A 23,816-nucleotide genomic window follows, 5' to 3' on the forward strand; every position below is an offset into this window, starting at 1 on the left:
GTTACGGTCACCAAGGGTAAACGAGACTGGGTATGTTGCGCTCTTGCTTGTACCACATAAACAGGGAAGTGGAGCCGCCGCCGTTCATTTAGGACACATGTGTAATAACAGATGTCGCTGTCGCACACGTGCGCACATGTGCAGCACTTCCGCACGTCTGCACACTGTGCAGCGTTTGGCCGGCCCTGGATTAGTCAGTCTGCATTAGTCTATAGTCAAGTTTCAGTCTCCGCCTAATAAGATTATCATATTCCTGTACATAGCCATGAAGCGAAATGTATAGACACTTTGTGAAGTATCAGAGATATGTGGGAATAAGATTAACGTACCAAGATCAAAGGAACTTCAGATTGTCAATTGTAAACAGCATCCAGAATCAAGTTAAGTAATTTCTATGCTTTTTATTATTTTAATAAATGTGTGTGAAAATTAATCAAGTTCTGTTTAAAGTTGGTCACCGTCAATCTGCTACTCTAAGCGTGCAAGTGGCATTTCTATCGTCTGACCTAACGGCAGAAGATAAACACGCCACGATAAGACCACGAGACATATTGCTGACATTCGCCTACTTCGTTAGAGCGACAAGTCAAATATCTGATGGTGTGTGTTCCGAAGGCCTTACAGTACGCACACCACAAAGCATCACTCAACATATTTAGATAAGTCTCACTCATTACATGTTCATCAAAGAAGAAAGGTCCTAGCACATGAGCTGTCCTCAAACTACACATCACCACCATTTGGCAGCCCTGCCGTTTGGACGAACTCCTCCACTGTGGACTGCCTTGAGACCAGTATCGAACATGTTGTCTGTTCATATCCCCATTGACGTAAACCACAGCTTCATCACTGAACAACACAGTCTTAAGTAAAATTGATATTTTCATCCAGTTTATCTTCATACTATTCACACATCAGCATGCGTCTATCGGGGTCATCTCCACTTAAGTGATGCGATATCTGTAGCTTGTACGGATGAAACCTCTTCTCTGCCAGGATTTTGTGGATGATTGACCTTGGAGCATCAGCTCCGTGGATATCTGACGATGCGATCGCTTTGGGCTAGCATAAACCTTGGCCAAGACAGCCTCTTTCGTTTCGTCTGAAATCTTTTTTGCCCAGAACGGGGTATGTCCAACACACTGCCTCTTTCTTTAAACTTGGTGATTAATTCCCCGATGGCAGTAAAACAAATAGGTTGACGATGAGGGCATCCAATGTTAAATTCTTTCGCAATTTTGCGATATGACCGCGCTTCTGGTCCACTTAAGAGTACCAACTACACTCGTTCTTCTTTAGACAGAGCCATCATTCTACCCGGAAAAAAAAAATTTATTAGGACTATTAGAATGTATTTTATTATTATTTATTTATTAATATCTATAGAAGTCGACCTCGGGGAAGATCAGTTTGGTTTCCGTAGAAATATTGGAACACTTGAGGGAATACTGACCTTACGACTTATCGTAGAAGAAAGATTAAGGAAAGACAAACCTACGTTCCTAGCATTTGTAGACTCAGAGAAAGATTTTGACAATGCTGACTCGAATACTCTCTTTCAAATTCTAAAATTGGTAGGGGTAAACTACAGGGAGCGAAAGGCTATTTACAATTTGTACAGAAACCAGCTGGCAGTTATAAGAGTCGAGGGGTATGAAAGGGAAGCAGTGGTTGGGAAGGGAGTGAGACAGGGTTGTAGCCTCTCCCCGATGTTGTTCAATCTGTATATTGAGCAAGCAGTAAAGGAAATAAAAGAAAAATTCGGAGTAGGGATTCAAATCCGTGGAGAAGAAATAAAAACCTTGAGGTTCGCCGATGACATTGTAATTCTGTCACGTACAGCAAAGGACTTGGAAGAGCAGTTGAACGGAATGGACAGTGTCTTGAAAGGAGGATATATGATGAACATCAACAAAATCAAAACGAGGATAATGGAATGTAGTCAACTCGGGTGATGCTGAGGGAATTAGATTAGGAAATGAGACACTTAAAGTAGTAAATGGGTTTTGCTATATGGTGAGCAAAATAACTGATGATGGTCGAAGTAGAGAGGATATAAAATGTAGACTGGCAATGACAAGGAAAGCGTTTCTGAAGAAGAGAAATTTGTTAACATCGAGTATTGATTTAAGCGTCAGGAAGTCGTTTCTGAAAGTATTTGTATGGAGTGTAGTCATGTATGGAACTGGAACATTGACGATAAATAGTTCGAACAAGAAGAGAATAGAAGCTTTCGAAATGCGGTGCTACAGCAGAATGCTGAAGATTAGATGGGTAGATCACATAACTAATGAAGAGTTATTTAATAGAATTGGGGAGGAGTTCGTGGCACAACTTCACAAGAAGAAGGGATTGGTTGGTAGGACATGTTCTGAGGCATCAAGCGATCACCAATTTAGTATTGGAGGGCAGCGTGGAGGGTAAAAATCGTAGAGGAAGACCAAGAGATGAATAGATTAAGCAGATTCAGAAGGATGTAGGTTGCAGTAGATACTGGGAGATGAAGAAGCTTGCACAGGATAGAGCAGCATGGAGAGCTGCATGAAACCAGTCTCAGGACTGAAGACCACAACAACAACAACATAGAATATAATTTATTAGAATTTCGCATGTACCCGACTTTATGGACACCCTGTACATAGTATTTTGCAGAAGCAGAGTTTTGAAACCCAGATACTACAGCAAGTACATAAATGTGCAGAAAGTGTACGGTGATGGGACAAGAAATGTTGAACGACTTTGTTTTCACTCACTTCCTTTCGGGTTGCGTAGGCAATCTACGAGAGGGCGGGAGAAAGACGTGGAGAAATGTCCCGCGTCGCCTGTGTGTGAATCTGGAGTGGGGAAGCAAAAGGGATGTGAGTAAAGAAAGAAAGAAAGAAGCGCAGGAGGTGGCAAGGGCCCGTTGGCTGGGGCTGGGGGGCGCTACGTGACCGGCGTGCAAGCTCGCGCCGTGTTTACCGGCGGGCCAACTTCGCCAGCTGCGACGGGACTTTTGTTGGCCAACTTGGCCGGCCGGTGCGCGCCACTAAACTTCATTTCCCGCGGGAGTTACGCCCGCGAAGTGCGTGTCGCGCTTTCGGGACGATTTAGCGCCGTCGGTCCGGCGCGGCTTAAAGGAGTTTGTCAGCGCTTAGCCGCCGGGATGAACTGATGCTGCCGCCCGGGGACGCCGTGTTTTCGCCGTCGCTCTGCCCTCCCTGAACCGTCTCACCGTTTTAGAGGCGGGCTGTCAGTTCAGTGACTCGCGCTAACTTAAACAAACTGTTAGGTTGGTGCACGAGTTCGTAGGATTTTTATTTTGCATGTTGATAGTCCCGTTGCAGTGGGTTTATTTATCGACAGTCATTTATTATCTGTAGCTCACTGTTGCTATTTGAGTTTACTTATTGTCATTTTGTCGCTTGGACAAAGTGAAATCTGGTCCAAAGTTTTTGCTTTCGAACTAGAAGAGCGGCGGATGCAAGTTGCACAGGAGATGCTAGATAATGTCCACAACGATGCAGAACTACAGAAATGTGTCATGTTGTTGTTGTGGTCTTCAGTCCTGAGACTGGTTTGATGCAGCTCTCCATCCTACTCTATCCTGTGCAAGCTTCTTCATCTCCCAGTACTTACTGCAACCTACATTCTTCTGAATCTGCTTAGTGTATTCATCTCTTGGTCTCCCTCTACGATTTTTACCCTCCACACTGCCCTCCAATGCTAAATTTGTGATCCCTTGATGCCTCAGAACATGTCCTACCAACCGGTCCCTTCTTCTTGTCGAGTTGTGCCACAAACTCCTCTTCTCCCCAATTTTATTCAGTACCTCCTCATTAGTTATGTGATCTACCCATCTTATCTTCAGCATTATTCTGTAGCACCACATTTCGAAAGTTTCTATTCTCTTCTTATCTAAACTATTTATCGTCCACGTTTCACTTCCATATATGGCTACACTCCATACAAATACTTTCAGAAACGACTTCCTGACACTTAAATCTATACTCGATGTTATCAAATTTCTCTTCTTCAGAAACGCTTTCCTTCCCATTGCCAGTCTACATTTTATATCCTCTCTACTTCGAAGTCCTTTGCTGTCTATGACAGAATTACAATGTGATCGACGAACCTCAATGTTTTTATTTCTTCTCCATGGATTTTCATAGCTACTCCGAATTTTTCTTTTGTTTCCTTCACTGCTGCCTCAATATACAGATTGAATAACATTGGGGAGAGGTTACAACCCTGTCTCACTCCGTTCCCAACCACTGCTTCCCTTTCATGTCCCTCGACTCTTATAACTGCCATCCTGTTTCTGTACAAATTGTAAATAGCCTTTCGCTCCCTGTATTTTACCCGTGACACCTTCAGAATTTGAAAGAGAATATTCCAGTCAACATTGTCAAAAGCTTTCTCTAAGTCTACAAATGCTACAACGGTAGGTTTGTCTTTCCTTAATTTAGCTTCTAAGATCAGCCGTATAGTCAGTATTGCCTCACGTGTTCCAATATTTCTACGGAATCCAAACTGATCATTCCTGAGGTTGGCTTCCACTAGTTTTTCCGTTCGTCTGTAAAGAATTCGCGTTAGTATTTTGCAGCTCTGAGTTATTATACTGTTAGTTCGGTAATTTTCACATCTGTCAACACTTGCTTTTTTGGGATTGGAATTATTATATTCTTCTTGAAGTCTGAGGGTATTTCGCCTGTCTCATAAATTTTGCTCACCAGATGGTAGAGTTTTGTCACGAGTGGCTCTCCCAAGGCCGTCAGTAGTTCTAATGGAATGTTGTCTACTCCCGGGGCCTTGTTTCGACTCAGGTCTTTAAGTGTTCTATCAAGCTCTCACGCAGTATCCTATCTCCCATTTCGTCCTCATCTACATCCTCTTCCATTTCCATAATATTGTCCTCAAGTACGTCGCCCTTGTATAGACCCTGTATATACTCCTTCCACCTTTCTGCTTTTCCATCTTTGCTTAGAACTGGGTTTCCATTTGAGCTCTTGATATTCATACAAGTGGTTCTCTTTTCTCCAAGGTCTCTTTAATTTTCCTGTAGGCAGTATGTATCTTACCCCTCCTGAGATAAGCCTCTACATCCTTACATTTGTCCTCTAGCCATGCCTGCTTAGCCATTTTGCACTTCCTGTCGATCTCATTTTTGAGACGTTTGTATTCCTTTTTGCCTGCTTCATTTACTGCATTTTTATATTTTCTCCTTTCATCTATTAAATTCAATATTTCTTCTGTTACCCAAGGATTTCTACTAGCCCTCGTCTTTTTACCTACTTGATCCTCTGCTGCCTTCACTACTTCATCCGTCAGAGCTACCCATTCTTCTTCTACTGTATTTCTTTCCCCCATTCCTGTCAATTGTTCCCTTATGCTCTCCCTGAGACTCTGTACAACCTCTGGTTTAATCAGTTTGTCCAGGTCCCCTCTCCTTAAATTCTCACCTTTTTGCAGTTTCTTCAGTTTTAATCTACAGCTCATAACCAATAGATTGTGGTCAGAGTCCACATTGCCCCTGGAAATGTCTTACAATTTAATACCTGGTTCCTAAATCTCTGTCTTACCATTATATAATCTATCTGATACCTTTCTAGTATTTCCTGGATTTTTCCATGTGTACAACCTTCTTTTATGAGTCTTGTACCAAGTGTTAGCTATGATTAAGTTGTGCTCTGTGCAAAATTCTACCAGACGGCTTCCTCTTTCATTTCTTTCCCCCAATCCATATTCACCTACTATGTTTCCTTCTCTCCCTTTTCCTACTTTCGAATTCCAGTCACCCATCACTATTAAATTTTCGTCTCCCTTCACTACCTGAATAATTTCTTTTATCTCATCATACATTTCATCAATTTCTTCATCATCTGCAGAGCTAGTTGGCATATAAACTTGTACTAGTGTAGTAGGTGTGGGCTTCGTGTCTATCTTAGCCACAATAATGCGTTCACTATGCTGTTTGTAGTAGCTTACCCGCACTCCTATTTTTTTATTCATTATTAAACCTACTGCTGCATTACCCCTATTTGATTTTGTATTTATAACCCTGTATTCACCTGTATTCTTGTTCCTCCTGCCACCGAACTTCACTAATTCCCACTACATCTAACTTTAACGTATCCATTTTCTTTTTAAATTTTCTAACCTACCTACCCGATTAAGGGATCTGACATTCCACGCTCCGATCTGCAGAATTCCAGTTTTCTTTCTCCTGATAACGACGTCCTCTTGAGTAGTCCCCGCCCGGAGATCCGAATGGGGGACTATTTTACCTCCGGAATATTTTACCCAAGAGGACGCCATCATCATTTAACCATACAGTAAAGCTGCATGTCCTCGGGAAAAAATACGGCTGTAGTTTCCCCTTGCTTTCAGCCGTTCGCAGTACCAGCACAGCAAGGCCGTTTTGGTTAATGTTACAAGGCCAGACAGTCAATCATCCAGACTGTTGCCCCTGCAACTACTGAAAAGGCTGCTGCCCCTCTTCTGGAACCACATGTTTGTCTGGCCTCTCAACAGATAACCCTCTGTTGTGGTTGCACCTACGGTACGGCTATCTGTATCGTTGAGGCACGCAAGGCTCCCCACCAACGGCAAGGTCCATGGTTCATGGGGGGATGAAATGTGTCTTAGCTAATGGAAAACTTGACTGATATGACGTCGAAAATAAGGCTCATCGCTCCCATAGGAAGCACTGTGGTCCAGATCGCATAATGTGACGTGGAATTCTAGATAAGTTCGGTGAAAGATTATTTGGAGCGAGGGGTAGCAGTGGTTAGCACACTGGACTTGCATTTGGGAGGACGACGGTTCAAATCCGCGTCCGGCCATCCTGATAAAGGTTTTTGTAATTTCTGTACGTCGCTTTAGGGAAATGTCGGGATGGTATCTTCGAAAAGGCTAGGCCGACTTTTTTTTTCCCCTAGTTTTCCCTACTCCGAGCTTGTGCCCCGTCTCTGATGACCTCGCTGACGATGGTACTTTATCTCCTCCTCCAGGGTTATATTCACTATGGTTCAAATGGCTCTGAGCACTATTTGACTTAACATCTGAGGTCATCAGTCCCCTAGAACTTAGAACTACTTAAACCTAACTAACTTAAGGACATCACGCACATCCATGCCCGAGGCAGGATTCGAACCTACGACCGTAGCGGTCGCGAGGTTCCAGATCGAAGCGCCTAGAACCGCTCGGCCACATCGGCCGGCTATTCACTATGTTCTTCCACTTTAACAGCATATGGTACGCCACGAAGTTCTTGCCACAACGTCGAACGTTCAGTAAGGACTACTACTTACAAGTTCATTGCTGCTTCCTTGACACAGTCCGAAAGAAAAGACTCGTCTAGATTTGTGAAGACACAGTTCATGGTTTCTGCACCAGGATTATGCATATGTTCACACTCCGTTCTTTGTTCGTGAATTTTTCGCCAAAAACTACTCTAATGATGCCTCAGCCTCCATATTCACCAATATGGCCCCACGTTCCCTAAAATAAAGAAAACCTAGCAGGACTGTAATTTTAGAGGAATAAATCAGATGAAAAACGCATCGCCAAGAGAACTAAAAGCTATCACAAATGGAGTTCCAGAAGTGTTTCTGTAATTGAAAAATAGCGCAGGCATACGTGTACGGTACAAGGGGCGTTTTTCTCGGCCAGTTTGGGCCCAAATATTTCAGAATTCGTTGTCGAAAATCGTGGAATATTCCCGCTTCGGTCTCTATACTTAAATGAAGTTCCGATCGGTGGCGGCGCTATACTTAATCTTCAAAACAGTGTATGTAACGGAGGCGCGTTCCAAGCACAGAGCTCTCATCGAGTGTCTTTTCGCGGTAAACCAGAGCATCGCAGATATTCATAGGCGCTTGCAAAATATCTACGCAGATCTAGCAGTGAACAGAAGCATTATGAGTCGTCGTGTGAGGAGCCTGTCATCATCGCAACAAGGTCGATCAATCCTGTCCGATCTGCCACGTGCCGGCAGGCCGTACAGAGCTGTGGGTCCTGCATTCCAGATCCTCTACGGGTCGCAACCACACACCTCGCTGCTCAACTGCTCGTCTTTGTTGGTAGTACTTACATACTAGTCCAGTTGGGGTATTGTATTGTATGTTAACCGGGGACCTAGAAACGACGGAGTGGCTCCGTCCCCGCCACAGCCGCAGTGGTCCACTTCACTTCTCCGCATCCCCACACCGAACCCAGGGTTACTGTGCGATTCGGCCCCTGTTGGACACCCCCCCCCCCTCCTCAGGGAACGTCTCACACCACACGAGTGTAGCCCCTACGTTTGCGTCGTAGAGTAATGGTGGTGGACGTGGAGAACTTGTTTGCAGCAATCGCCTACATAGTATACCTGAGGCGGAATAAGGGGAACCGGCCCTCATTCTCGGAGGGAGATGGAAAAACTGCCTAAAAACCATCCACAGACTGGCCGGATCACCGGACCTCGACACAAGTCCGCCGGGCGGATTCGTGCCAGGGACCAGGCGCTCCTTCCCGCCCAGAAGGCCGTGCGTAGACCGCACGGCCACCCGGGCGGGCCCAGTTGGGGTACTCTTTACAGAAGACCATAAGGAGCTACGAAGGACTATCTATACGGAATTGCTTGCGCGTTACGAGACTGGTGGTGAAAATTTTTTTTGCCGAATACCGTTACAGGCGATAAAACATTTCTTCACTTCCAGCTGGAGACAAATCGACAATCCACGAATTGGCGCCACACCACCTCTCCTCCAGAGAAAAAAGTTCAAACCCGCAGCCTCAGCCGCTGAGACTCTGAAGGACTTAGTTTGATGTCGTGCCTGATAGTGCAGCCATCAACTCTGAAGTGTACTGTGCTACCCTCAGGAAACTGAAGAATCGACTTCAGCGTGTTTGTCGCCACAAAAATGCAAACAAACTTCTCCTTTTCCCTGACAACGCAAGGACTCAAACAAGTTAAATACCTTCAACATTTCGCGGCCCTGTCAGCAACTGTATAAATATTAATTTTAATAATGAACAGTCTCAGTTGCACCGTTACCTAGAATTTACCTAGGTTTCAGTCGGGATAACCCAACCTTCTTCAGAATAACAGTATCTATCATTTATCCGTAGTGGACATCGTCAAAGAAAAATTCGGAGTACGTATTAAAATCCATGGAGAAGAAATAAAAACTTTGAGGTTCGCCGATGACCTTGTGATTCTGTCAGAGACAGCAAAGGACTTGGAAGAGCAGCTGAACGGAATGGATGGTGTCTTGAAAGAAGGATATAAGGTGAACATCAACAAAAGCAAAACCAGGATAATGTAATGTAGTCGAATTAAGTCGGGTGATGCTGAGGGAATTAGATTAGGAAATGAGACACTTAAAGTAGTAAAGGAGTTTTGCTATTTGGGGAGCAAAATGACTGATGATGGTCGAAGTAGAGAGGATATAAAATGTAGACTGGCAATGGCAAGGGAAGCGTTTATGAAGAAGAGAAATTTGGTAACATCGAGTATAGATATAAGTGTCAGGAAGTCGTTTCTGAAAGTATTTGTATGGAGTGTAGCCATGTATGGAAGTGAAACATGGACGGTAAATAGTTTGGACAAGAAGAGAATAGAATCTTTCGAAATGTGGTGCTACAGAAGAAGCTAAAATACAAATCTATAAATTATCGTCAGACTGTAAAACTTACCTGGCACTGCCTCGGCCCCACTTCGCGACCGCGATGCGGCAGCTACGAGTGCTGTACTGAGTTACAGTAAACCTAGGTAAATTCTAGGTAAACGGTGCAACTTAGGCTGTTCATTATTAAAATTAATTCACACAAATATGCGCACCCGAGAGGAGCTCTCAAAACTTCATTGGACGTTCTTCCTCGTCCTCCTTGCAACCGGATCTCGCACCATCCGACTTCTTTGTCCAATGAAGGATGCACTCAGAGGGAAGCAGTACGTGGATGATAGGGAGTTACTGATGTAGGAAGTCGTTGGCTCCGACGTGAAGCAGTAGAGTTGTACCATGCTGGTATAGAGGCCCTCCCAGTAAGGTGGCGTAAGGCCGTCGCATTGAAGGGAGATTGTGTTGAAAAAGAGGGTTTTGTAGCCAGAAGGGTGGGGAATAATAGGTGTACTGGAATCCTGAATAAAACCAACCTGCTTTCAGAAAAAAAGTGTTGCATTACTTATTGAACGCATCTGAGATCATTTCGATGGTGGTAGGACATACGCAGACGAATAAACAGAAATCTTTACAAACAACAGAAATTTACGTAAATTTTTCATCACATCTCAAAATGGTTCAAATGGCTCTGAGAACTATGGGACTTAACTTCTGAGGTCATCAGTCCCCTAGAACTTAGAACTACTTAAACCTAACTAACCTAAGGACATCACACACATCCATGCCCGAGGCAGGATTCGAACCTGCGACCGTAGCGGTCACGCGGTTCCAAACTGAAGCGCTTAGAACCGCACGGCCACACCGGCCTGCATCACATCTCATACGTAACTTTTTATGCATTGCAAGTACTATGGCGCATATAGTGATATAGCATAAACATCTGCTTAGAGTGCAGTGGCAGGAATGCACTTACGAGGACGGCCAGCAGGTGGTTGAAACAAATTTTCAATTGCGCTGCGAATTGTGATGAGTTCATCAACGCGGCCACGCTACGCCAGCACCTGTACGCGGAATTGCACGCGCAGCTGTGACGTGTCCCACCAGGATTACTTTGTGGCGGCCTACGCATTACGTGCGACCCCCACTAGAGTGATGTGCCGCAGCATGAGAGGGGGTGGAGAGGGTATGGTGGGGGAAGCGGGCGTGCCCGTCAACACGCGAACTCTGTCTGACTTGGTTCATGTTGTGAGCGCCCAACTTCCCCTAGCGCTGTGCGTGAAGACCGACGCTGCTCCAAAATCTCTACGGCTCCACCCGCCCCCTCGTTACGTCAATAGGAAATTGCAACCTTGTGTCATTAAAATTACTGTAAAATGTGGTGACTAAGTGGTATAGTCTGCACGGCATATCGTTTGATGATTGCGAGTTATTTCTTTGTTAACTTACTTCTTCTCTTCTTATTCGCATTTTTTTCGTTTCTCTACAGTGGCCGGCCGCTATGGTCGAGCCGTTCGAGGCGCTTCAGTTCGGAACCACGCGGCTGCTACGGTCGCAGGTTCGAATCCTGCCTCGGGCAGGGTGACCTGAGATGTTAAGTCCCATAGTGCTCAGAGCCATATTCATTAGTAACTGAAGCTACCAATCTCTTCTTCATTCTTCTGTAGCATTCCATTTCTGAAATATTCTGTTCTTTTATTATGTGAACTGTTTACGTCCACGTGACACTTCCATAATCTTACATTCCAGACAAACGACTTTAGAAGAAACCTCTTAATATTTAAATTGATATTCGGTATCAACATATTTCTCTTCCACAAAAAACCGATTCTCTTATCATACAGGTTCATTCTTGCAAGAAAGAAAACAGCAACCAGCCACTATTGAGACATGTTTATTTACACACCTAGCGCCGTTACCTGTTTCGAACCGGTAGGTTTAGATATTACATTATGTGCATGGGTGTGACAGTAAACGTTTCATAACATGCCTTTGACATAAAATGATCACTAGTTACAAACAAAGTAAACAAAATAGTTTGTTACAAAATGTTGCTTAAATACGTATGTAAACGTGAACCATTGAGTAATCTAGACATGAACAACCAGCTGAACCTGTTAGTTGGAAATTGCTAACGGCTCTATTTGTGTCAATAAATAGCATTATCAATAGTAGCTGGTTCTTGTTTTTCCTTTTTTTTTCTCCTTGCAAGAATTTATCTGTACTTTGTACACAGCCACGGTCTCAAAATGATAATTTTCTACAAAATAGCTTCTGTAATTGCGAATCAGCATTTTATATCCTCTGTCCTTTGTCCATTTTCATTTACTTTGCTACCCAAATACCAAAATGGTCGTACTATTTTGATATCTCGTTTACTAATCTAATTTATTTGGCATCTCCTAATTTAAATGGTTCAAATGGCTCTGAGCACTATGCGACTTAACTTCTCAGGTCATCAGTCGCCTAGAACTTCGAACTAATTAAACCTAACTAACCTAAGGACATCACACACATCCATGCCCGAGGCAGGATTCGAACCTGCGACCGTAGAGGTCGCTCGGCTCCGGACTGCAGCGCCTAGAACCGCACGGCCACTCCGGCCGACTCCTAATTTAATTCGACTACATTCCATTATCCTTATTTTACTGTTGATGTTCATCTTACAACTTGTTTTCACTGTCCATTCCGTTCAACTCATCTTCCAGGTATTTTGCCGTATCTGACAATTACAATTTTATCGGCACAACTGAATTTGAATTCCGTTTCCAAATATTCCCTGATTCTTCTACTGGTTGCGCAAACTGCTGATTGAATTACATCTGATATAGGCTATTGGCACCCCTTACTCTCGTTCAGATATTGCAGTATGTAAATATATCGATGATCAGTATAGTAATGGAGACACGAAAATAGCGCACAATGAGTTCAAATCAACGAGCCAAAATACGAGAGGTTTCCAATAAGTAATGCAGCACACATTTTTTTTCTGAAAGCAGTTTGGTTTTGTTCAGGATTCCAATACACTACATTATTCCCTACTTCACTCGCTATAAAACACTAATTTTCAACATAATCTCCGTTCAGTGCGACGACTTTACACTATCTTTCTGGCAGAGCCTGTTTGACCTCATGGTACCACCGTACTGGTCGATATCGGAGTCAACGTCATGCTGCATCAATAACCTTTCCATAATCCACGTACTGCTTTCCACGGAGTACATCCTTGATTGGGCCAAACAGATGGAAGTCGGAAGGTGCGAGATCCGCGCTGTAGGGTGGATGAGGAAGAACAGCCCAATGAAGTTTTGTGAGCCCGTCTTGGGTGCGCAGACTTGTATGAGGAAGTGGGTTGTCATGGAGAACGAGAACTTTGTTTGCATTTCTGTGGCGCCGAACACGCTGAAGTCATTTCTTCAGTTTCTTCAGGGCCGCACAATATGCTTCAGAGTTGATCGTGGCACCATCTGGCAGACTACCAGAAGACGGTCGCCACGACTTTACTGGATGAGGGTGCGGCTTTGATTTTTTTTCTTCGGAGGAGAGGTGGTGTGGCGCCGCTCCATGTATTGCCGTTTTGTTTCCGGTTCGAAGTGATGAACCCATATTTCATGGCCTGTGACGATGATGGACAAAAAGTTGTCTCGATTACCGTCGTAACGCGCAAGCAACTCCACGCAGATGGTCCCTCGTTGCTTTTTATGGTCTTCTGTTAGGCCGGGAGGCACCCAGCGGTCACACACTTTTGAGTACCCCAACTGGTGGACGGGTATGTCAGCCCTACCAACAGGGACGTCCACCTGAGACAGTCGATCACCTCGAATGAGAGTTTCTGCACGTTCAACCATTCCAGGAGTCAAAAGCTTTGTGGGGCCGGCCGACAAACTAAAGATCCAACAGGTTTGTGCGACCTTGTTGCGAAGATTACAGGCGCCTCAACCATCTCTTTTGTTGACTGCCAGGTCTCGGCCGACATTCTGCAAGCGCCTGTGAATATCTGCGATTCTCTGGATTTCTACCAAAAGAAACTCAATTACAACTCTCTCCTTGGCACGCTCCTCCGTTACAGACGCCACTTTAAAGGCTTCATACAGCGCCGCCAACTACCGGAACATCATGAAACTGTAGGGACTCGTGTGGGAATATTCCACGGTGTCCCACAATAAATTATGCATTTTTTCAACGGGAACTGGTCGAGAGAAAAAGTGTTGTATTCCTTACTGAACGTCCCTCGCATTATAACAACCAATAGTGTGTTGATCCAACTTTGTAACGCAATGCAGCAGCTACTCTGCATGCCATGGATCCGTCAGTTCCTTCCAACGTTTCCGAAGGTACGTGGACCACATGGCTACGGACAGGTTAAGCAATTCCAGTTAATTACGGGATGGTGGTTTTTATGCGCGTAGCTGATGCATAATAGCGTCATCGCTGTGTTCCGTCGGTATGAAATCAGTCGAATTTGGTGGCCAAAACATCAAGGCGAGTTCACTGTCAAGCTCTTCAAACCAATGTACCACGATTTTGTCCTCCCGACACCGACAGTTATCCTGCTGGACGATGCCATCGCATCCGAGAAAGTCGTCATGCATGAAGGGATGCAGGTGCTGTGCAGTAATATTGACGTGGTTTGCAGCCGCCATGATGACTTCGTTTACTACCATCGGGTTCATAGTAGCTAGGGCGAATATGAGCAGAGCATAGTATTTCGAACATGGCTGCACTACTGCAAGGTGCCGGGGCTAGCAGTGTATTTAACACTAAATTCTAGAATCTACATATGTAAATGATGCTCTAAGCCCCCCCCCCTATTCTAACTCCGACTTTTGCTGTTGCACAAGGATTAAAAAATATACGCGAACTGACTGTAATCAACCCTGCAAGTGGAGTAGAAAAGAGTTTGGCACCTGCAATAATTTAATTTGATAAATAAGTTAAATAAAGGAAGGTTTCATTAACGTAGTGAGAAATGATGGGTTGCTCTACCGATTAACAGAATGAAAGTTCTGTCCAAAATAACAATATGATTTATTAAGACTAAACACAAAATAATAAACAAAAACACATGAAACATTTATAATGCATCAAATTGGCTCAAATTGGATACTCAAACAAACGCTGTGAAGGTGAAGTTGTCCCTAAACCAGATTGTGAGGTTTATGACGAAGTGGTATGTGGAGCCAATTCCTTGCCACTCAAATGTTAAGAGAGACACACAGCTATCCCAACATTAATTGCTGCTACTCAAGACAGAACAAAGTTAGAAAAAGACGAACAGGCGCGCTCTGCTGAGCTCTGATTATCACCTAGGAAAATCCCTATCTGCCGGTGCTGCGGACATACATTACCAAACTGTCTTCTTAACTGCCAGAACACGATCTGACGTACCGGAGGCGATGGCTGGTTGCTTCGACGTCCTCGACCGAAAGGCGAGAGCCGACTACCTAGAGCACCCGTACAGGCCGAACACACAACATTCCCGCCCCCACGACAGTGGCCGTGGTTAAACGTTCCAATCAGCAACTCGAAAACCGGCGGAAAATTCCACTCCATTGCCGGAGCACTAACATTCCACCAATGGAGATTCTTGGCGCCAATTTCTGCGCTGATTTTGCTACGTCACGGAGCTATGCCCTGAGCAAGCCAATCACAGTTGCTATTTTGCAGAAAGCGCGGGAATTTTCCCGCCACAACTGCCTGGGTACACAAGTCATTCCCACGCCTCGCTGGTAGCCCGCCAGAAAGTGTTTTCGCTAAGATTCTGCGAAGTAACGGAACCTCTAGCCCAGCCGCTACTTCAGACCCCTCCGGGCGTGTCTTTTGACAATGTCAGCGTCTGCAAAGCGTTCACTTGACTTCCTCACACCCGTCGGCTTAACCCTTTCCAGATCAGCAGTGCCCGCCCCGGGTGACGAGAGACGCTGCGTGGGAAGTCCGCGTGTGAAGGAATAGCGACCTTTCACTGCCTGCAATTAGAGAGGAAAATCGTAAGATAGAAATATGAGAGGGGGCTCATGCCACCTCTCACTACAACAACGCTTAGAGAACATCAGGTATAATAGGCCTCGTTTCAAATTGTATCGACCAGATGGACGTGTACGGGTATGTAGACAACCTCATGAATCCATGCACCCTGCGTGTCTGCACAGGACTGTTCAAGCTGGTGGAGGCCCTATAATGGTGTGGGGCGTGTGCAGTTGGTGTGATATGGGACCCCCGATACGTCTAGATACGATTCTGACCATTCACACGTACGTAAGCATACTGTCTTATGACCTGCATCCATTCATGTCCTTAATGCATTCCGACGGACATGGAAAATTCCAGCAGGACAATGCGACACTCCACACGTCCAGAATTTCTACAGCGTGAGTCCAGGAATACTCTTCTGAGTTTAAACACTTGCTCTGGCCCCCAAACTCCCCAGACATGAACATTATTGAGCATATCAGGTATGCCTTGCAAAGTGGTGTTCAGAATAGATCTCCACCCCCCTCGTACTCTTACGGATTTGTGGACAGCCCTGCAGGATTCATGTGTCAGCTTTCTCCATAACTACGTCAGACATTATTCGAGTCCATGCTACGTCGTGTTTCGGCACTTCTGCGTGCACGCGGAGTCCCTACACGATATTAGGCTGGTGTGTCAGTTTCTTTACTCTGCAGTGTATTATATCTGCTCCAAAGCATAGTACTACCCCCACCGTGGCGAGATGCAAGTCTCCGGCAACCATTCGCCTCGATTTGGTGTAGCCGGACACGGGCATCGACTGGTGTAACAAGAAACATGATGCACCCGACTGGTCTACACGTTTCATTCATCCACGAATCATGTCCACAGCGGAATCATAATTGTCCATATAGTTGGATCAGAGTGGGAACATGGAGTTGTCTGCTGCGGAGCACCATGTTCAACAAAGCGCGGTGAATGGTGTTCTCCGAAACATTTCCACATGCTCCAGCATCGCGCTATGGTATCAGATTTGCGATAAAACATCGTCTATCCCGCTTTATAGACGGGTAAGGCTGCAATCTCCACGATCTGTGATAAGACGTACACTTCCAAGGACTCATGGTCTTACCGTTCGTCAACCACTTCACATAGACACTCATGGCAGTAGCATGGGAACAGTCGACCAGCTTCGCCATTTCAGAGACGCTTGTCCTACGGCCGGACGGTTCCTGCTATATCGGAGATCTTCGCAAAAGCAATCGGCAATCCTTGGACCACCTCGAGCCCGCGCGGAGCGTACAAGGCCCTCAGCGTTACATACTTGCTCTGTAGCAGCAACGAACGGACACCAGGTGGTGTTACCAGCGCTAGCAGAGGCCGTCAGTTCCAAGGGAGCTAATAGCGTCCACCACACAGGTGACCAGAAAATAGTGCCACGAGTATTCCACCATCCGCAGCTATAACAATCCGCACGGAGCTGCACAGGTGACTTTTTCCGGCTTCGAGAGCATCTCCTAGCTTCCGGACGAGTGCTACTCATCTCACCCGGGCGCTAAAGACTACACTGTTGAGCGCCCATAACACCATATCCATCCATCATCTCACCGTCTTAACACGCTCTCGAAGCCCATTATAGGGACCGACGCCCCCGTATTCAGTATTCGTCGTTGTTTCCCTTGTTGTAATCAGACTGTACGCAGGATCGACTTTTCTGTTTCTATGCTGGTGTTATTTAGGGCAGCTCCAGCGGACTTAGAACATTTTCCATACAAGTGTATTTGTCTATGAAGATCCTAATTGTGTTACTTTGTCAGATTCTGGAATCACCATACTGTCGAGTATTTTTGTTATTATTCGAAGCAGACGATTTTTGATCACTGTCTTCCCTGTATCGGTGCGAGCGACACATCAATTCACGATTCGTATCTGCTATACTTACATTTGAGTGTATATAATCGTACCATTTCATACTCCTACAAATTCTTACATCCAGGTATTTGTACTAGTTGGAATCGACCAACAGTGATCCTTTGATTGTAATCGTTGGATACTACGATTTTTATGGTTCTGTACATCAATCGGTAGAAACGGAACCCTTGCAAGATAATGATGATGTGAAACAGAAATTCTGCCATCGCCCGAAATCGGGTACTGTAATGAATTCAGTGCCGACATGGGCCGGGGTCGGGACTCGAACCTAAATTTCTCGCTTCATGCGAGCGGTCTCCTTAAGCGCTTCGGCTATGCGAACAAGCTTCCCTTCCAGCCAGAATTCCCGACTTGTCGCACACTACGTACATAGCACCCCCTGTCCACCATACTCACTGTTCGCTGCCTCACGCTGATCTCTGCAAGAGTACAGGACAGAGAGTACATCCGCACGGATATAATCTTCAATGGCCGTCAAGATGTGTACTCTGATGAGCCAAAACATTATGTCCACATGCTTAACAGCTTGTTTCTCCGTCTTTGGAACGAAATACATCATTGAGATACGACAGTTTGTTGGTAGGTTTGTGGAGGTGTGAGGCATTAGATACCTACGCACATTTCATTTGCGTCAATAGCGTGCTGTTGATTTGCGTACGAGGTAGTGGCATCCGATATCGACCCACATGGGTTCCACAGGATTTACATCAGGTGAACCTGGTCGCCGAGACAATCAACGTGAGAACACAATAAATGCTCCTCAGACCACAATAGTACGGTTCTGGCTCCGAGACAAAGGAAAATTATACTGCTCAAACATCATATCGCCGTCGGGGACGATATCAAGCATGAACGGATGCAGGTGGTTCGCAGCTGTCAGCGTGTCTTCGATTACTGCCGCAGGTCCCATGCAAGCGCAGGAGAGTCTCTCCCGTAGCATAATACTACTCCCACCAGGCTGCGTCCGTGCCCCGCTGCAATTTTCGAGCCGCCGTTCACCTCGATGACGGCGTTTATGGAGACGACCATCGATGTAGTGTAGCAGAAATGTGGTTCATCCGAAGAGACGATACGTTTCCATTAATCGATGGTCGAGTCCGTTCACTGCAATCGCAACTAACGATGTGGGGGTGGTGGTAAGTTCCTATGGGGCCAAACTGCTGAGGTCATCCACCACTTAATCTAACTTAACCCTTTGTTGCCTGACGGTACTTAAAAGTACCAGTAAGTTTTGACTCTCATTATTTTCTCGTGGTGCAGTTTCGTGATCTGAGAGCCTGTCGGTACGTAACAGTAACTCTGCTCTACTGTTTCATAGATGTTATTGTGCAATACATAGACCTCTCTGGCGGTCAGAGCTTGAAATTGTTTTTCGCGCGCTGCTGTGAAAACAGAAGATTGTATGTGCTTGTTTCCATGGTGTTGCCTGAATTTGTGCGCAGTTTATTGAAACTTCCGTTGAGTTTTCCATTGTACGTACTTATCTTCTTTGTTTTTTTCTAATAGTTTGAAGCATTACGTTACATGTGAATGAGATAAAGTGGAAAATATAATGCGGACTTATTAGTACCGTCAGGTTGTGTGAACACTTTATTGTAGCAAGAATGCGTTACCTCTCACTAGTTGTTCTGTCCACTTTTTCTCACATACAAATCGGTAAATACATTTGCCTGTGGAACAATTGGAACACACAGGAAAGGTTTGCCAGGCAATTTACCCAAAGAAAAATGTCTAAATCAAATCACAGAGAGTCATCTTTAGACCTAACAGTATTTCAATGGAAGGAAAATAAAGTAGTGTATTTTGCGTCAAACTTTCATGGCACTGAACAGAGAGTAGTGACAAGAAAACAGAAAGATGGAACTAGTATGACTATACCATGTCCAGTTATTGTATGTGATTACAATAAAAACATGGGTGGTGTGGATCATGCAGACGGATTACGTTCAACTTATGGTCTTGACAAGCGATCAAAGAAATGGTGGCACCGTCTCTTCTGGGGAGCAATAGAAATTGCTTTTGTCAATGCTTACGTCATTTTCAGTGATCTACATGGGGCACTGCCACTGCTGGAATTCAGGCGTGCTGTGGCACTAGGGCTAATGAATGAACAGCAAGTGCCAAATCTCAAAAAGAGAAACTGTGGTAAAGATGAAATAACTCTCCCAAAGAGAAGGAAGGATAACTTTTCTGTTCCAAAGGATGTACGTCTTGGCAACAGAGGAAACCATTCTGTAGTGTTCAGTTGTAAAAGAGGACGATGCGAAATGTGTGCGAAAAATAAAATTCAGTCGAGACCACATTCACAATGTAGTACATGTAAAGTGTATTTGTGCTACAATGAGGAAAAAAACTGTTTCCTACAATTTCATGCGGTATCACTAAATATGTGATATGTATATACTGTCAAAAATGTATAGCTAAGTTACTTTGTATTGTGAAGTTGCTCTAGAATAAATTTATGAAAAATTTTAAAAAAATTCAGAAATATCATATTTCTGTTAATTAATTTTCTAATGTAAAAATATTTAATATTTATGTGGCATAAAGTACAACTTATAAAAATTGGAGCATTTTTCTGCGCATGTTGTGATTCTGTCCATGGAGTCTGACGGTACTTCTGAGTACCAGGAGAGAAAAAAGTTGTGAAAAATAAAATAAAATTTTACAAAAAATCCTACCGTCATTTGAGGCCACAATAGCATAAATTCTGCAAATAAAATGTTAAAAAGTAAATTTTTTCTTACGTCAGGAAACAAAGGGTTAAACTGACTTACGCTAAGGACAGCACACACACCCATACCCGAGGGAGGACTCGAACCTCCAACGGGGCGAGCCGTGCGAACCGTGGCTAGACGTCTGAGACCGCGCAGCTATCTCGCGCGGCTGACGATGTCGTAGGGACAACATGAGAACACGTAGGGATGGTCTGATGCGGAGCTCCATATTCAACAATGTACGTTGAACGAGATGCCACAAATCACCGTCTGTCCTATTTCACAGGGCAGCAAACCTCTGAACCCCACGTTGTGTGAAGAGTCTTGGATGTCCAACCATTTAGAGCTTTGTAGTAGTTTCACTGTCCTACGTCTTTCCGTAGATCCTCACGACAGCAGCACGTGAACATTTAAACAGCTTCGCCGTTTTCGAGATACTCGTTTACAGCCTTTGCGTATTAATAATCTGTTCTATGTCAAAGTCGCTCTTCACGATGTATTTCCCCATCTGCTCCGCTGACATAGTTTTGCTACCGCGTCACGTGCCCGTAATGAATGGTTCAAATGGTTCTAAGCACTATGGGACTTAACATCTGAGGTCATCAGTCCCCTAGACTTAGAACTTCTTAAACATAACTAAGGACATCACACACATCCATGCCCGCGGCAGGATTCGAACCTGCGATTGTAGCAGCAGCGCGGTTCCGGACTGAAGCGCCTAGAACCGCTCGGTCACAGCGGCCGGCCTGCCCGCAACGCCACCAAGCGGCATCAAAAGTCGTGTTGGGCAGTGGGCATAATCTTTTGGCTTATCACTGTTTACTCATGTATATAGGATGCTCTAAAATTGCCCTTACAAACTTCTAGAACTTGTAGAGGGGACTGTGTACATAATATTTTGAACTGAGACCCATGTCCGAAAACGTACCATTTCCGTGCTACAACCATTTGAAAACATGTGCATTACGCGACCACTTTGACAAGTAATTTATTAGGCGTGATCCAGTACATCACTTGATTCACAATTCCACTCATTAATTACCGTAGAAATAAAAACGAAACTTGATCGGTTTTCAGAAAAACTGTTGTTCACAGTCGTCTTGGAGCACTACAGTCACACCAGCTGAAGGTGAAGGTACACCTTTCTTGAAGCTGTTGTGTAATTGTGGCGAAAACGATCTACAATGGGGTAATACTTTGTGGATAACGATCTTTATAAAGGCGACGAACATCTCTTCCATTGAAAGGGCACGGCCGACTTCCTTCTCCGTCCTTCCCTAACCCGCTGAGACCGATGACCTCGCTGTTTGGTCTCTTCCCCCCAAACCAACCAACCATCTCTTCCAGTGCCTTGCGCTTCGTCATTCAGAAGGATCATATCAGCGTATTCTGCAAACGTGTATTCAACCATGTTGCTCTAACACTTACAGACGTGTGAATGAGTCTCGAACCAGGTCAGAGAGGTAGGAAAGGCGTCAAATCACATCAGCCTGTCCTAAGTAAGCATCCCCCCCCCCCCCACCATGAGTACACTATCGCATACCTACCTAGCAAAATGTTTTCAGAGGTTGTAGCACAGAAACTGTACGTTCCCGGACATGGCTTCCATTTCAAAATATTGTCTGCTCAGTCCTCTCTTGAATTCCTAGAAGTTTGTAAGGGGAGTTGCCGAACACCCTCTATATGTGGTGTCTGTTCTTTATGCTTATAGGAGCACTTCACTATCCGTTTGTCGGCCTCTTTTTCTCAGGAACAGGTAGTGTTAGATATTGTTGTTATGGTCTTCCGTCCGAAGACTGGTGTCGTGGAGCTCATCATGCTACTCTATCCTGTGCAAGCTTTTTTGTCTCCGAATGACTACTGTAACCTACATCCTTTTGAATCTGCTCACTGTATTCGTCTCTTGGTCTCCCTCTACAATTTTTACCCTCCTCCCCACTTCTCTCCAACACTAAATTGGTAATCTCTTCATGTCTCAGAGTGAGTCCTATCAACTGATCCCTTCTTTTGGTCAAATAGTGCCACAAATTTCTCTTCTCCCTAATTCTATTCAGTACCTCCTCATTAGTTGCGTGATCTATCCATCTAATCTTCAGCATTATTCTGCAGCACCACATTTCAAAAGCTTCTAATATCTTTTTCTCTAAAACGTTTATCGTCGACGTTTCACTTCCATACTTCGCTACACTCCAGGAAAATGCTTTGAAAAGAGTTCCTAATAATTAAATCTATATTCGATGTTAATAAATTTCTCTTCTTCAGAAATGTTTTTCTTGCCATTACCAGTCTAAGTTTTATATCCTCTCTACTTCGGCCATAATCAGTGATTTAGCTGCCCAAATAACGAAACTCATCTACTACTTAAAGTGTCCCGTCTCCTAATGTAATTATCTTAGCAACACCTGCTTTAATTCTATTACATTCCAATGTCCTTTTTTTTTTTTTTTTTTTTTTTTTTTTTTTTTTTTTTTTGTTGGTTTTCATCTTATATCCTTCATACACGGTCCATTCCGTTCAAGTGCTCTTCCAAGTCCTTTTGTTGCTGTGGTAGAATTACAGTGTCATTGCCAAACCCCAAAGTTTTTATTCCTACGCCAAATTTTTCTTTGGTTTCCTTTACTGCTTGTTCAATGTACAGATTGAGTAACATCGGGGACAGGCTACTAACCTGTCTCACTCACATCTTAACGACTCGACTCTTGCAACTGCCATCTGGTTTCTATACAAGTTGTAAATAACCTTTTTCGCTCACTGTATTCTACATCTCTTACCTTCAGGGATTTCAAAGACAGTATTCCAGTCAAGATTATCAAAAGCTTTCTCTAAGTTAACATATCTTCTAGGACAGGTCGTAGGGTCAGTGTTGACCAGGCAGAGGTATCAAGTTGAAATTTATGTATTGAGTTACTTTTGAATACATTATGGGCACAGCAGTGATCAATGTTTTATAAATAATTACTATTAAAAACAGTCTTGATCACGATTTATTTAACAAGGTGACCGTGATTCTTCAACAGAAAGAGGTTCCTACTCAATGGTCTGAAGATGACCACAGTAGTGGTTGAAACCGGTCACCTTGTTAAATAAATCGTGATCAAGACTGTTTTTAATAGTAATTATTTATGTATTGAGGTCTGCGATGTCCTGGCGGTGTGAAAAATTTAAGCTTCTAGATCAGTGCAATCAACATACGCCATTTATGGCAAATATTTTGACACGTACAAATGCACTCGTCAAAACGTACGGATGAGCTAAGTGTTAACGTAATTAAGTTAGTACGGAAGCCTCAGGGGACAAGTCCTATACGCATTTTTCCAGTTTTTTTCGTTTTGTGAAGTTCAAAATTTCACATTTATGAACATTTAAAGTAAGTTAGCAATCTTCGCGCCACTTTGTAATCTTATCAAGATACTACGGAATACTTACGCAACGGTTTTCTCTCTCTCTCTCTCTCTCTCTCTCTCTCTCTCTCTCTCTCTCTCTCTTTTTCTCTCCGAAACATGAGGAGTAGGAGAATTGACGTCCATTTTCAGTTAAATTCTTTAATACGCGTTTTGTTCTAGTTTATTTCCGCCCCTTCGGTGGTGTGATATCCCCTCTCCCCTTTTTGTTGTCTCTGTTGATGTTGAGCCGC

The sequence above is a fragment of the Schistocerca nitens genome, chromosome 8 (assembly GCF_023898315.1).
Source record: "Schistocerca nitens isolate TAMUIC-IGC-003100 chromosome 8, iqSchNite1.1, whole genome shotgun sequence".
In the NCBI taxonomy this organism is placed as follows: Eukaryota; Metazoa; Arthropoda; class Insecta; order Orthoptera; family Acrididae; genus Schistocerca; species Schistocerca nitens.